Source organism: Lissotriton vulgaris, chromosome 4_1 (assembly GCF_964263255.1).
Source record: "Lissotriton vulgaris chromosome 4_1, aLisVul1.2, whole genome shotgun sequence".
Classification (NCBI taxonomy): domain Eukaryota; kingdom Metazoa; phylum Chordata; class Amphibia; order Caudata; family Salamandridae; genus Lissotriton; species Lissotriton vulgaris.
This window is the reverse complement of record NC_141691.1, coordinates 480,754,746-480,771,050: the sequence shown is the minus strand read 5'-3', so window position 1 is coordinate 480,771,050 and position 16,305 is coordinate 480,754,746. Positions and strand designations below refer to the sequence as shown.

Genomic DNA, 16,305 nt, shown 5'->3' with positions numbered 1-16,305 from the left:
TTAACCTTATACAGACTGTCTGAAACATATAGACTCCTGCATTCTATAATTACTGCGAAACGAGGCATGTTTTAATTATCCCTGTTAGGACATTGCTTTTTCCCATCAGGCAGCCGGGTGAGCGTAGGTGCCTCTGTACCTTTATCTCTGCCAGCTCTGCATACTCACACAGCGTTCCCGCTGCCGTATTTTGGGATTCTATTAATTTTGTTATTCCAACTCCTTTCTGCCATGCCCAGTTTGTGTGTTTACATTTTGACATACCTAGCACCAACGCTTAGAAACATGCGCTATGCTCCCTTATTTCTGTGAGCTCTTGTGTGTGGTTATTGCATTCACGCATGCGCTCCTCCCTCCATAGGAGCCGCTACGTCCAAACAGGTTACCATTCTAGTTGCTAGCAGCACGTGATCGGTAGTCGCGATCACGTGGTCTATCTGTATTTCCTACTTAGTGCATACACTCGGAGCCTCTGTGTTTGCCGGGTCCCCCTCCGTACTATAGGTTCGGAAACCACACTAGAGGCGACGGACATGAGTAATCTCCTACACTGAGACACGCTTCTTTCCAGGTAGGCCACCGCCTGCTGACTTTTTCTACTCACGATACCGTCTTTCTCCTGTTTTCAGGGTGCCCTAGCATTCTAACGAGAGGTTGGACCCATGTATTAATTTACCCGTTAAGACAACGTGAGTTTCGCTGCTACATGTTACATGTTAGTTTGTCCCTTGTGTGTTTCTGCATGTTCTTCACTGATTCTCCATATCACATTCTATGCGCTACAATTTTAATATAGAGGTATGACTGCACAAGATGTGTCAATAGCCGTATTTTTAAATCACCTTCAGAACTGCACACCCACAATTGGTTTAAATCTCCTCTTGGCACATCGTAGCCACATAAGGTTTGATTTATAGTATTTGGAGTGTTCATGTGCATACTGCACAATTTTCGGACATACCCCATGCTTGAATGAAGCAGGTATTTTTATTTGGGCTCCACTCGCTCACTATAGGCACCATAACAATGATTCAGATCATGTTCAGAAAGATATGCCTTGCATTGCTGTTTTTACTGTTTCTTCCTTTATAGGTACTTAACGATATGGATCCGTAAGTATATTGATCCACGACACGCACAACGCGCTTTAGGGTGCGCGTTGATATATCTACACCTGACCGCGGACATATAAAGTTTTTTGGTCCACGTACACCAATGGTCCTGAAGAAAGCCTCACGAATACCGGAGAAGGCTGAAACTAGTAGACCTGCACTTTCTTGACAGAGATATAGAGGGATATTCTTTACCTCAAGTATATCTCATATACGTTTTTACTTATGCCATAGGACCCTTCCATTAAAACTTTTAAAAGGGTATTTCCTATAGGCATTTTTAACACATAATTCACTTCACTTAGCACGTTTCATTTTCCGCACGAAATCCCGCTCCGTTGTAGGCAGGCGTTGCAGCACAGCTGGATCGCACTCGGTGATCCAGCTGGGCCCCGATGATGAAGCATGCCATCTACCAGGTAGATGGGTGAGGGGTTTCTTAACAGCAATACTTTGCTGCTAAATGCCTATTGATCAGGAACAAGGGGAACATCCTTGTCCTGTACCTGCCTGAGGTCTTGTTCTTGTTGTTCTTATATATGTATCTGTGGAAAAGGACAAGCACCAGTGTTTATTCCTCCCTCTCTTGTTGTTACTGAAGAGTAATAATAACAGCTACATCCTCAGTTGTACTTGAGCACATCAGCTGAACCGTGAAGACCGAAAACATATTACAAATGTTTGAGAAGGGCATTTACAGGAGTTTTTCCGTGGAGCAAAAATAGCTGGCAAGCAGTGACCCCTCAGCAATAAGCGGATGAAGGGAGCAATTTTTCTCAGTGACACTGTGAATCATGTAAAACGAGCGAAGACCGAGAAGGAGGAAACGGGTAAGAAGAAGTGAACATGAAGAAAAAAGGGGTGGTGGTATAAAAGATTAGGTTTCAAGGAATTGGAAAAGATTTTAGATAGCGAATTAGAAAGAGGAGAGATTCCGTTTTTTATATACTTTGCAGAGTTCACCAATTTTCTGACCTCTGTGCGCTATTGGGAATTTCTTCTGCACAGTGTGATGGATAAAGTCAGGAGTGACGTCAGTGTGGATGAAAGGAGGGCACAATGGAAACTGAGGGGGGGGGGAAATTATCAGGCAAGGCAGAGAGATGTAGTATGAATTTAGGAAATAGATGGAAGGGAGAAGGGATGGGGCTGAGAAGACCGAAAGAGGGAAAGTAAAAAGATACTTGGGAGCGGAAAGAGCGACCTTTGGGTTGAGAGGGGTTTCAAAAGAAAGGAAACGTAGGAAAGGAGGATAACCCAGAAAGTTTTTAGAGTTTTACTAGGACAAAATCTTAAACAGGCATATGAGGAGTGATGACTACAACTTGCAGAACTCTGCCCTCCTGTGTATAAAACATGGAAGCTGCACTAACCAGCGCCAACCTAACACAGCTCACATCAAACAGTAATGACCGGCACCCCCGCTGATGCCTTGTCGGAAACTATAGCTATCAGGCTGGCTGGACAAGTGAAGACAGCGGGCAAAACTGCTGCGTGTTACTCTCTTCAAAACTTCAAAAGCATGAATTAGCAAAGTGAGCAAGTCACGCGACGCCTGCTGAAATATTAACCCTTTCTGTGCTGATGACGGAACCGCTCCGTCATCAGCCGCGGTGGCGCTGTGCTGATGAAGGAGCGGTTCCATCATGGCCGGCCCGCTCGCCGCGCCTGCACGGCGCGGATTCCGCGCCTGCGCTGGGCGTTCCATTGAGCGGGCGGGGCCATGACGGAACCGCTCCGTCATGAGCACAGCTCAACCGCGGCTGGTGACGGAGCGGTTCCGTCACCAGCATGTGCGCGCCGCGCGGCTCCCCCGCCCCCTTAGCGCTGCGGCGAAATAGCCGCCGCAGCGAAGGTGTTAAGCATGACGCCCGTGTTGCTGCTACTGCTGAAGGTTCAGCACGCGCCGATGTGGGGGGACATCGGGACGGCAATGAGGAGCATGCTGTAATGATGGCAAAAGAAAATACACGGAAGTGGCGCAACCACTATAACTAAAGCGTGCCGTACCTCTTAAAGAATAAATATATACATAAAGCTTGAGAGGAGCAAGTTGTAATGAAATTAAAGACGCACAACAGCAATAAGGAGAAAGCTGCCTCGTTGCCTACAAACAAAACAAGATGGCGGTCCCCAGTCTGGGTGGGCCAGGCCAACAGTGGACAAGGCAGTAACCCAAAAGCCCGATTTCCAATCACGCGCCAGTGTCTAACATAAACGATAACGCGTGCCAATTGAAAACAAGGGCGGGGCTTAAAGTCAATTCTGTAACTTTATTGATTACAAAAGGCCCTCGCATGGCGAGGACAGCGCATGCACGCTGCTAACGCCAGGCAAGACCTAAACATCTCATCTTGGGAAGAGGGGGCGGGGCCTCATGCAGGGAAGTACCTAAGAGGCGCTTTTGAACTCCATCCTCTCCCAACCCCCGTTCTTCCCCCTCAAAAAAGCTTGATGAGGCTGGTGCCGATGTCCTGGGGGGTTTTCACACCCTTTAATGGACATCAGCAGTTCAAAGCCTCAGCAAACAAGATGGAAAGCCTCTATTTACAGTGGCTTTCAGCTCGTTTTCCCTGCCACTGTGTGATTTCAGATCGCCATCGGGTGACCATGTGAAGAGAGCCGATATATAGTTTATAGGTATGAAGTTGGGTCATGCTGAATGGTCGGTCCATACAAATAATGCTGCCTTTAACATGCCAGTGTGAGATCCAAGTAATGTGAAAATACATTCAGTGAGTTCATCCATTCATTTCTTTATCCTGCCAAGCAACACTTTTGTAGGTTACTTTTATTTTTTTTACCATTACGAAGGAACCCTGACTTTGTGATACACGTTATTTTCAGAATCACAATTGTCGGTTACATCACATTATGGTTTCCAGAACAGGAACGCACACTTTGAAATATTGTGCCAAAACACACATTTGCCTTATTCTCCATTTACAATTATTTGTTTGATTTTCTATCTTTTGCCCTCTTTCTCAGTAGATATCTCAGTCTGCCTCTTGCACCAGATTCTGCTGTTTGTCATTGAGTTGCTTATGTGAGAATAGAGAGTGCTGTTTATGCAATGGAGGGCAGCAAGTGAGCCTAGGCCAATTTGTAGCTGCCCAGCGGAGGAGATATCATCAATTCATGTTTCTTGTGTAAGGCAGTATTTAAAAAAGTCTGTGTTTTACTGGTTTTCTTCAATATTAGTCTGAACTACGTTCCAAAGTCTTATTCACACCCAGACGTGAAACACACTGCATGCTGGGTGTGCAAGAGCAGAAGGGCCTCCCTGTTTTTATTTGGCCTTGTGGTATTCAGCTCTCAAAGTATATAATGAGAAACTTTTCAAACAAGTCAGTTTGCATTTTTTAACCGCAAACATAATTAACTTTAAACGTTTGATCGATGCGGGCCAGAACACTGCTTGGATTTTTACAAATACAATTCAGTATCTTTATTCGGTCTGATTAAAAATAGACCATAAAAGTACATAAAAAGTGTTACATATGTCCATAATCTCATGAAACAATGAAGAATAATCTGGCAGTAGATTAAGAACAGTAAAAAATATATGTACATAAAAATCTACCAGATTTCCACAGTACATAAAGAGGCTGTACTTATAAAAGAACAAAGAAAACCTTTTTGTTAAAGCAGTAATGCAGTCATATGGAAATTGGCCGCAGTTTGAAGAAAATTAGGGAGAAAAGCAGAGAGCGAAAACCTCTCAGAAGAGACCGCTATATGCTTCCACTATCCCTCTGAAAAGAAAATGACCAGAATACCTTGAATAGATTCCACCTGTAGTCCACATTCACACATACATTTCAAAGAATTAATCATATTTTTCCTGGTCCTAATGGCTGCTTTCAGAAAAGAGCAGACACAATAAACAGTTTCAGGAGAACTTAGAAATTGTAAGTGGAGCAGGGCTATTCTACAACGTCGGAATCCTAACTTACGAAACAAAGGGGTCAGAAAGTGCATACGTGCTAAACTGTCCAATTTATAAAAAAATATAAAGTGCAAAAGTAGGTGTGCAGAATGAATATAACAGGGACAGGTAAATACTGTATTTCCTTCTGCGTGTCAAATATTTTTAAAACAAAAGGACCAATAAACTGACCCTGCTCTAAATCAGAGAAGAAAAGAACGCTCCCATCTTGTCAATTCTATAGATAGATACATAAGGGGTTCACTTGTAAATAAGAGATTACAGTAGGTCGAGACAGAAGGTTTGGATAACTCATTTTCCATTCTTGTGTCTGTGCAAAACTCCTTAAATTAATGTATTTACCTTCGCCTTCAATTTTTTGGGAATACAACTAAACTAGGTTCTATGAACCAAGAAGACAGGCCCAGGATTCCTAAGTGTCCCGAATGTAACTTAGACATTGTATAGAACAAGCCTTGTCCAACGATAAACAGTCTAGTATAATGTCTTTGCATTGCTTAGCTGCAGGTTTCGTCCAAATGCTGACCCATAGTGAGAGTGGTGCCAGTTGTACCTTGCCCCCTACAAGCCCCCCGCCAAACTAGAGTCTAAACTCCAAGCTCAACTTCATCTCACCCCTCTCTCCCAAAATGCTAATGAGGTCACTGAATATTTCAATAAGACCATTAGTGATGTCTTGGACCAAGTCGCCCCTCTTAAACTAAAACAACAAAGCAAAATCCAATCCAAATCTTGGTTCAATTCTGAACTGAACAACGAAAGACGACAACTAAGACTTTCAGAAAGAACATGGCTCAACAGCCCTCTCCCTCCCATCTTGCCCTCCTCAGATCTGCTAGATCAACTTATAAGAAGCATATTTTCAATGAAAAGGCATCTTTCTTTCGAGCGCAACTTGATCGTACCAAAAACAAGCCCAGAGAGCTGTTTAACATTGTTAGAAAACAAACATCATCTGCCCCTCCAGAGATGATGGCTTCCATTGAAAGATGTGAGGAAATTGCCAACTTCCTCTCGGATAAAATTGCTAAAATTGACCAATCCTTCCCTAAAGGCCTGGACCAGCCCAGCTCCCAATATGCCATAGACGTTGCCGTAGACATACCTCCTTGTTTCACACAATCCCTACCACCTGATCCTCCCACTCACCTACCCATTCCAACTTCGCCCGATGACATCCTTTCCAACTGACAACTGAAAAATAATGCCTTCTGGTATAATTTCCGTCCTATGACTGAGCTCGAAGTCTTTAATATAATTGCTAAATTAAAGCCGTCCTTGCACACCAAATACCCACTCCCTTCTAACCTAGTTCACAATCTTAACCACATCATAGCCCCTTGTTGGACTAAAATCAGTAACACCTCCCTTGCCACTGGATCTTTGCCCGACTCCCTCCAACTCAGACTTATCACTCCCATTCTTAAAAACCTAACTGCTGACCCCAATGATCTCAAACCTCTCACTTCTTGCTAAAGCCCTTGAAAAATGTGCATTGCTTCAACTGGATAAACACATTGGCAATGTCAACTTACTTGACTCCTTTCAATCCAGTTTCAAGGAAAGGCTGTAGCACAGAAACCGCCATACTGAGCATTGTGGATGACATCCACAGGTCCTTAGACAATGGAGAAGCTTGCCTTCTTGTACTCCTTGACCTCTCTGCAGCTTTCGATACAGTCAACCATTGCCCCTTACCTAATTCACTTAAAGCTTGCGTTGGCCTTAATGGTTCTCTTCTTTCCTCCATTACAGAAGACAACAAATAAAAATCAACTCCTGCCTCTCCAATCCTACCCATGTCTCCCTGGGAGTCCCCCGGGGCTCTATTCTCTCCCCCTCTCTCTTCAACCTCTTTATGGAATCCCTTACCCTCATTTTGAAACAAGCTGGAATCAACTAATACCTCTATGCTGATGATACCCTACTCTACTATAACATTAAATCCATTTCGATGTACTTCATTTCAACAATACCCTTAGCAAGATCCAATCCTAATTCTACTCCAACCATCTTCAACTGAACACTAATAAAAACTAAAATTATTATTTTCTCTCCTAAAAAAACATCTCCCCATCCAAGGCTGGATCATGGGCCCCAATGCCCTCAATTATCTGCTCACCTTTTCTGACTCGGCTACATCCCTAGGTTTCACTCCTGACAAAAAACCTGGCTCTTAAGGGCCAAAAGAGCACTTTTCACTCTCCGACACCTCAAGAAAATCAAACCCTTCATTTATCTAGACGACCTCAAATGGGTTGTCCAATCACTAATCCACTCTAAACTTGACTACGGCAAAGCTATCCTCACCGGAACCTCTAAAGTACACTTAGGCCTCCTTAGAGCTGTGCTCAACTTGGCGGCCAGGTTCATCACTGACTGTAAACGATTCGACCACATCTCGTCGGACCCTAAATCCCTAAACTAGCTGCCCATCAAAGCAAGATGCTTTTATAAGACTGCCTGCATCACACACAAAGCTCTTCACCAACAATCCCCATTGTACCCAACAAACAAACTCAATAAAGCGGGCTGCTCCAGACCGATGAGAAGCACCACTGCGCTCCTCCTCGTTCCTCTGCTTTTAAAAAAGAAACAACCCAATCTCGCTCCTTCTCCGTAAATGGCCCAAACATCTGGAATGCCCTCCTGAGCGACCTCTGCTATAACCCTACTACCTTAGTTTAAAAACAGACCTAAAACATAACCTTCTCAACAAATATTGGAGTCCATAATCACTCCTATGACCTTGCTTTCTGTTTCCCCTACATTGCTTATCTTTCTGTTTTTCCTGGCTCTCACTTCGCTCTCCCTTTTTACATATCATCCTGTTTACCCTGACCTTACCCTCTTTTGCTTGCCACCCCCTTTCCTACCCTTACCTCTAAAATCTGTTCTTCCCCGTTGATACTCTCTTCTCTACCCTGAGTTGTTACCCCCATTTTATTATTTAGATGTATATTACTTGCGAACCACCCAAAATGTTGCCCCCTTAACTTAATGTGAGATATACTTGCTTGTTTTGTTTACCCTGAAAAATAGCTTTTCTTGATTGTCTCGACACATGTAAAGTGCTTTTTGCCCTCTTTAACTTAATGCGAGATGTACTTGCTGTTATGTTTATCCTGAACAATTGCTTTTCTTGATTGCTTCTGCTCATGTAAAGTGCTCTGATACCTCCGGGTCTAGCCAGCGCTATATAAAACCTTTCAAATAAAGAAATAAATAAATCCTTAAGTTAAGTAAAAATGGGTAATAATACTAGAGATGGAGGGTGGTTAAATTATCAATTGCTGCAAAAAACTATTTTCCTCAACCTGTAATGAACAACTTTTGCTAAAATACCAAATTCCTGCATCATACGTAGCTGCTCTGATACACTGTGAGTTATAAACCTTCAATGGTGCTAGGACGGTCCCCCTAAGGTCAGGTCTCGTAAGATTACAAACTGTGCTAGCCGATTTACGAAGCTTAAAACTAGCTTGAGCAAGAGGGGGAGTCCACGACCCTGAGGAGCTAAAGATTAACCCTCGATGACAAAAGATACCAGTGCTCTTTATTTCTTCTCCATTAATACTGATTTTATTTATCCTTAGTTTGCCCGGACCACAAGACATAATGTGTGACTTAGTATAGATAGCTTTTAAATTCAGATTATGCATAAAAGAAGCAAAATAGTCCACCTGAGTGCCTTTGGGGTGAGGACTAACAATACAGCGTTATCAGCATAAAGTAATGCAAGAATTGGGGTACCAGCTATTCTTGGGATATCTGAGTGAGAGGTAAATGGTCTGTTAGACCGGTAATATATTTAAAAAAAATAAAGTAGCCAAAATACACCTCTGTTTCACCCCACCCTTCAAATAAAAATCAAAAGACAGCTCGCCCGGAGAATTTAAACAGGCTTTGGCTGAAAGATCTTGGGTGTAATGAGTATACAAATGTACCAAAGTCCACTCCTTGATCCAGCAGTATTAGCCAAAGTTTAGTTCTTTTCACTGAATCAAATACAGCATGCAAATACATGAAGGCTAGGTAAATAGGGGCACTCCTAGCCTTAGTATATTTGGAAATTGTGAATGCCAGGTTTAGACACTGTTCAGTTGTGCCTAATTTCGGGCGAAAACCAAACTGGAAAGGGGAGAGAATATCTTTATTAGCTGCCCATGTGGCCAGTCGGTCATAAATAACTTTTCCAATGATTATAATAGTACTTTTGATAAGAGATATAGGATGATAACACTGAGGGGACAACTGGTACCCCTTTTTAAAAATTGGCACGATTGTTGCGGTGGTCCAGAAAGGAGGAATATTAACTGATAAAACAGAATTCAATTTGTTATTAATAAGGGGGCCCCACATCTCGGGCATGGATTTCAGAAGGTTCATGGGTACCCAATCTGGGTCTGGCGCTTTCCCGTCTTTGCTGTGTTGGAAAGCCAGCACCACTTCCTTCAACATCAGTAAAAGGGGGAAGAGTTCTGCAATCTATTGAACAGAACAGCTAACATAATTGGGTCAACCTCTATATGATAGATAGAATCAAAATGAGTGACCCAGTCTGTGCCCAAGATGCTATTTTGCAGAAGAGGGTTAATGGGGGAGTTTCTTGTTTTAATTCGTTTTACTAAATCTTAAAAGGATTTACTATCCTTTCCCTGGGCTGCGAGTTCCAGCAGTTCTCAATCTTGTTTGTGTAATTCTCTCTTCCTGTTTAACCCCTCCCATGCTCGTGATGGAACCGTTCCATCACGAGCCTCGGGTGGGCTGTGCTGGTGACGGAACGGTTCCGTCACGGCCCGCTCGCCGCGCCTGCGCGGAGCGAATTCCGCGCCTGCGCTGACGTTCTGAAGAGCGGGCGGGGCCGTGACGGAACCGTTCTGTCACAAGCACAGCTCACCCGCGGGCCGTGACGGAGCGGTTCCGTCAGGAGCACGGGACCGCCGTGTGGCCCCGCCTCCCCCTTAGCGCTGCAGCTGAATAGCCGCCGCAGCGAAGGGGTTAAAAGCGTGGGTTTATACTCACTGCATGCCATGGAGATTTCACTCCTTACCCTTGGCCGTGCATTTAGTGCTTTTCTCAGGTTACTATTTGCCTGAGAACAAGCCTTACCAAACCATCTCCGGTCAGTATTGGACGCATGGATTGGCTTGTGCATAGACAGTTAAGAAATACATCTGGGAGTAACTTGATTAAAGCTGACAATGTATCTTTGGGTTTTTTCAAGCGCCACACTAATCTTAGACCATTGAAAGTGTGTTGTGTAACAGAAGCTACATTGCTATTACAAAGAAGACCCTTGGTCGGTAGACAGATGGAGGCACTCAAGGCAGTATGATCACCCCAGTTTGTGGGCAGAATCTCTGCTTTGGAAAACCAGGGTGTCATGACCTGACAAACAGATGACGGACAGGGCAACAGGACAGTAGGGACAGAGGACACTAGGACCCTGTGGGTCATGAGGGAGGTGACCAGGTCACCGGACACCACATCCGGTCAGGGGACAAGAAGAGGACATTCTACACAGGGTATGAGATTCAGGCTTACAAACATATAGTCTATGAGGGAGGCTCTCCCCCCCTTCTAAAAGATGGTACCATATTGTTTGCTCTCCCTAATGTCTCGAGTAGGTTGGCCAGGCCATGGGCAGTGAGATACTTTAGAAGCTCAATCCTCCTTGCGTCCTGCAAAGTTCAGTGTCCATCTGTACAAATACAAATACTAATAAACAGGCTGAAGCACCATGTATGCCCTTTACTACAGGCATCAACGGTTGGAATGAAATATCAGGGGCCAACGCATTGCTACTTATTTAATACAAGAAAACGAGACAAGGCGAAGCACAAGCAGTTGTACAAATGAGCAAACAGACACCAACCTTAAGTAGACTCACAGGCCTTGCACGTGAACACAGACAAAGATGAATCCTGGAATGGACACAATTTAAAAACAGACAGAAACAAGACGTGAGGTAGGACTGTTTCCCTTACATCAGTGCAGTTACAAGCTCTATGACGTGGCAAACGCTTGCCATGTCAAATTGTTTTTTTAGTTCTCGCCTGGGGGATGGTTGGGAGGGGGAATAAGCAGCACGAAGACTAAAAGCAAAAAATAAAGAAATTATAAAATAGTACGTCAATCAGCGGAAGCAGAGCAATCAAGCAGAAGCAATGTGTAGCTAGAGGCAGTGCTTAATTTGAGCTGGTGGTTTACGGTTGCTGGCACAGGCACTTAACTGTCAGCACCGGGGCTCGTGACAATCTCTCACAAGGTGTCGGTTTCCGACTAATTTAGAGGTGACCACAACAACAGTTAATTATTAACTCATGTGTGGTACAAGGTGCAGTGGTCTCCTGACGAGAGTCCTGGCACTTATTTTGTTTGCAAATTAAGCACTGTGTAGAGGAGGTGACGCCAGCAGACGCTGCCCAATTGGATCAAAAAATGCGCAAGGAGCACATGCCCAAGGAGCTCACATGCAGTCTCAGGCTCGATCTAAAAATGTGAATGCTTCTTTTCAGCCACTAGTTTTTGTAATTCTAGAATTTAAAATAGTACGGGCAGGAGGTTTACGCTTGATAACTTGCTGGTTAGGGCCTTTCAACTTAAAAATATTTAGATACCTAGGTTCAGGAACAGGATTTAAGGGAGATAAAGTGTCCAGATAGTCAGACTACCCTGTTGTTAGAAATTAGGTTTCTGGTTGGCAGAGGTATGCACCCTGTCCAAGCAGGTGCCACAATCCTAGTCAGGGTAAGACAGATAGACACCCTAAATGAACCTATGCTCACCCTCTGCTAGTTTGGCACAGAGCAGTCAGGCTTAACTTGAGGCAGTGTGTAAAGTATTTGTGCAACACTTCAAACAGCAAAACAATTATAAAAAACAGCACAAAGGATGCCACACCAGGTTAGAACAGCAGAGCCTAATTTATTAAACAAAACAAGACCAAAACGAAACAATTTCAATAGGTAGATCCTGAAATATGCAACTTTAAAGATTTAGGTGAAAACAAAGCATAAAAATGCAAAGCATTAATTGTGGCTGTCTGGTCATACCAGACCAGGACAAAGTCACAAGTGCAGACTGACCGTGATAGAGTGTGGGCCGGCTGCAGGGACGCACCTGCTCTCGCTGAACACAGTACCTTTAATCCTGGTGCGAGGTCTGTGTCCTGTTCTTTGCAAGGCTTTGCGTCATCCTACTTCGGTTCCAAGAAGGACTACAGAAGGCAGAGCACCTTAGGCCCACTTCCAAAGGTTCAGGACTGGGATAGCACCACTTGGCAGGGCAGACTCACATATGGCAGAGTCCAGGTGCTGTAGCAGCAGAGTTGGAAGTCTTTTGTGGCCCTGAGACTTCAAAAAACAGAAGGCAAGCCAGCAAGCCCTTGGAGTCACTTTGGTTCAGGGTTGGAGAGATGCAGGTCCAGCCCTTCCTACTCCCAGGCAAGAGAGCGGCAGGCCAGCACAGCAAAGCAGGAGCCCAGCAGAGTAGCAGACCAGTAGCATGGCAGTCTTTGTAACAGCACAACAGTCCTTCTTCCTGGCATAGTATCCACAGGTTGAGAAGTGTAGTGAAGTGATGGTGTCTGAGGTCCAGTATTTATACTTTGGTGCCCTGGTTCAGGAATGTGGGAGAAGCATCTAGACAGTGAATTTGAAGTGCAGGGAATCAGATTCTTCCCCTGCCCTGACACCAAGCTGGTTGGAGGGACAGTACAGCGTTGTTAGGCCTATTGTGTGGAGAAAGGGCCCAGCCCATTCAGGTGCAAGTGGGGCAGTAATTAGTTCTACTTCCCATCAACCCAGTTAATAGCCCATTAAGCCCCATTAAGTCACACCTAAGCTCCCATTGTGTGTGGCTGTCTGGAGGGAATGCACAAAGCCCAGCTGTTATCCAAACCAGATGCAGTAGGAGCTAATATCAGACACTGGTGGTGGGACAGGGGCAGGAGGGTTTGGACGAAAAGAGTAAAAAAACAAAAACACTTACCTGTGACGGCCGGCCAGCAGCCGACTATCCTTCATCCTCTTCTTCCTTAGTTCGGTTCTGCAGTAGGATGCCTAGAGCCTACCTTAAGGGTGACATATATGTATTAACAAGCATTTGCAAAGCCAATAAGTCTTGGCAATACCCATGCTTTTCCTTTGTCAATGTGAATGTGTTTTTTTAGCCATGTTGTCTAGAAGCACAACTGCTGTTCAGCATTGCTGAAAGTTACTGAAAGCCCAGAATTACAGAATGTTGAGCTGACGCTGAGTCTCTTCACCCCCGATTTTGAGTTTATTGTTCTGCCCCTCCTAACACAAAAAATCGCTATGACATGGGTTGCGCTGGCTGGATGATAGCACTTTTTTCAGTGACTTTCAACCATGCTGAACAGCATATGTGCTGCTAGACATCTTGGCTAAAACATATTCACATTGATAAGGCAAATAGCTCAGGCATTGCTGAGATCTATTGGCTTTGACAAAACGTATTTGGTGTTGATGGGGTCTTGCTGAAAAAATGTGGAAGTGATAGTGAGAACAAGTTTAGGAGCTTTGAAGCGAAGCAGAGATGTGGTGTAACAGCCAGAGCTACTGACGGCGGAACTGGGGCCTAGGTTTGAATCTCGGGGTCGGCTGAACCATTTGTGATTCTGGGCAAATCACTTATGCTTCCCTCTGTCAACAACAATGTATGTGTCATTATGTAATGTAACTTGTGAGCATGAAAGCACTCCAATACCTTAGTCTGGTGTTAGCACTATGGCAAGATGGAGGATGAAACAAGCACTCCAATACCATTGTATCATGCAAAAAAAGCAGCAGCTACAAGGCAGGTAGTGGGGGACGGGTCAAGCAGGAAAGCAGTAAGGGATGGGGAGATGGGCAAGCAACAATGGAAAAAAACCTTAATTGAAGCAGGATCAGTGACAGAAATAAATGCTCATTGTTTAATGTAATTGGTGAGCACTTAAAGTGCTCCAATTCCATCGGCTTGAGTTCACGCTATGGCAAGACGGATGATGGAGCAAGCTCTCCAATGACAACTGATAGTGCAAAAAAAAAACAAGTGCTGTTCATGTTTTAACAACTTTTTAATAAATGTATTTGTTTATGTACACCTTCATGCATTGTTGTGATATCTGTGTATGTGTAAAAGAGAGAAGGCCAGAAACAACTCAGCAGACCGGGAACAGTGTAAAGTACACACGTACTTGGTCCATGCATGATGCCAGCGTGCAGTGATGAATGGCATCAAAGAGAATGAGAGCAACAGTGAAGTTTATCAATGGTAGGAGATGGGCGGACTGTAAGCCCACAGATAGAACATAATACGTCTCTTCGAGACAGCACATGCACATGTCTAGCAGAGACCTAAAAAGTAAGGTTTCGGCCTCGCAAGAAGGTTAAATTTGCCACGTCGACATGGCAGTTTAAAACTGCACACAGAGGACCTGCAATGGTAGGCCTGAGATATGTATAAAGGGCTACTTTAGTGGGTGGCACAATCAGTGCTGCAGGCCCACTAGTAGCATTTAATTTACAGACCTTGAACTCATGTAGTATACTTTACTAGGGAGTTAAAAGTAAATTTAAGTAGCCCATTATGGGTAAGCCAATGTTACCATGCTTTAAGTAGAGAGCACATGCACTTTAGCACTGGTTAGCATTAGTAAAGTGCCCAGTGTTCTAAGTCCAATAAATGAGGAGTCAATATACTGGGTCACTGATGTGTTTGATGTTCAGCACATGTGCTCTTAGTGTGCAGGGAACCAATCCAAGACATCACCTGGCTAAAGTAGAGCCCAAACCAAGATGGTGAAGTAAACAAATTCCTAGAGGAAAGGTCCACCCCAAAGTGATGTTAGCTCGAATGAGCCATAAGCGGGCAATGAAAAATTACTCATTAACTCAGCAATTTATTCTGCAGTACATTTAGATTGAAGACAGCAGTGCTGCTGGCTTCGGATGTCTACCTTGTCCCTTATTCCAGGGGTGTCTTATTTCTTGCTCAACAGAGGTTCATACCATTTTTAGTATGGATTCCATATTTTAGTGACTCGTGATGAATCTCACTGTGAGATTTTGTGTTGTTTAAGAGTTTATATTTGATGAGTATTCGTCTAATGGTCATTCATATGTTATGCAGGTTAGTAAATTGGCTTTTGTTTCCTTGCTGGTCATTGAGTGTTCCAATTTTTTCACCCCTCCACTTTGGTTGGAACTCCTTGGCAGTCTACCTTGTTCTGCACAGCTACCTCTTTAGGTAAGGATGTAAATGTCATATCAGGGAGGTAAAGAACATTACCCCATCGGATGTTGTGCTCTGAGGTCACCTTAACCCTATAAAACGTAAACCCTCTGCTGTCAATCAGAAAGTGCTTTGCTGTTCGAACCAAACGCATACACATACACTAAAGAACTTTGGGGCATACTATCAAGGACAGCGTTAAAATTATTGCTGTTTTAACACCAGAAACCTGCAGCTAAAGCGGCGATAATGGGCTTGATTATATGCCCTGAAGAATTCCAATAGAAGCCCATGTTCACACCAGAACATGGACTTCTATTGGAATTCTCAATAGAGCTATTTCTGGGCAGCATTTCGCATAGTTCACAGAAGAACGTTTTGTATCAAAATGCTTAACTGTGGAGCAACAAGTAATTAATATCATCAACAAAATATCTGGGAAAACTTAGGTTGCCTTTAGATTCCCTGGGAGATTGATCAGTATTCTCAACAGCTTCCATTTGGGCAAAAGAAGGGGATATTAGGGCTCCTCTACTCAACTCCCTGCTCCCGCAGGGTCTCCCACATATCACAGTTTAATGTCCATAAAATATATCCTGATATGGAAAAAGAAGAGCAGTGTCTGAGATTTAGTGTGAGGTTAAGCATGTTACTTTGCTGTGGTGATGGTATATAGAACCCCGTGAGCATGCAACTACGGCTTCATTTTCATTAAGGTCCTTTATTTTGCCCTGATAGCCATGAAGCAGTGGTGATTATTAGTTCGGCTATGCAGGAAGTGATCTCTACATATAAACATTTGGGGTTGTTATTTGATCTGGGTATGAGTGAAGGGTTGTTTTTTCGGAGCTACGAGGGGTGTGTTTGTTGGGGGTCTTGATACATTCTGTAGTAATCATGGTAGTTATTCATTTTGGACTTTCAGGAAGAATTACCTATTCAAAATTTTACAAAATTAACGCACATGATTTTGATTCCAGGCACGTACGGCTGATTTGGATT

General features: G+C 43.8%; 1 protein-coding gene across 1 annotated transcript in view; it reads right to left on the bottom strand.

Annotated features, from left to right (window-relative positions):
* The window catches only part of DRP2 (dystrophin related protein 2), a 1,191,281-nt gene that overhangs the window by 882,563 nt on the left and 292,413 nt on the right, over positions 1-16,305 (bottom strand). The gene's annotated exons all lie outside the window — the stretch shown is intronic.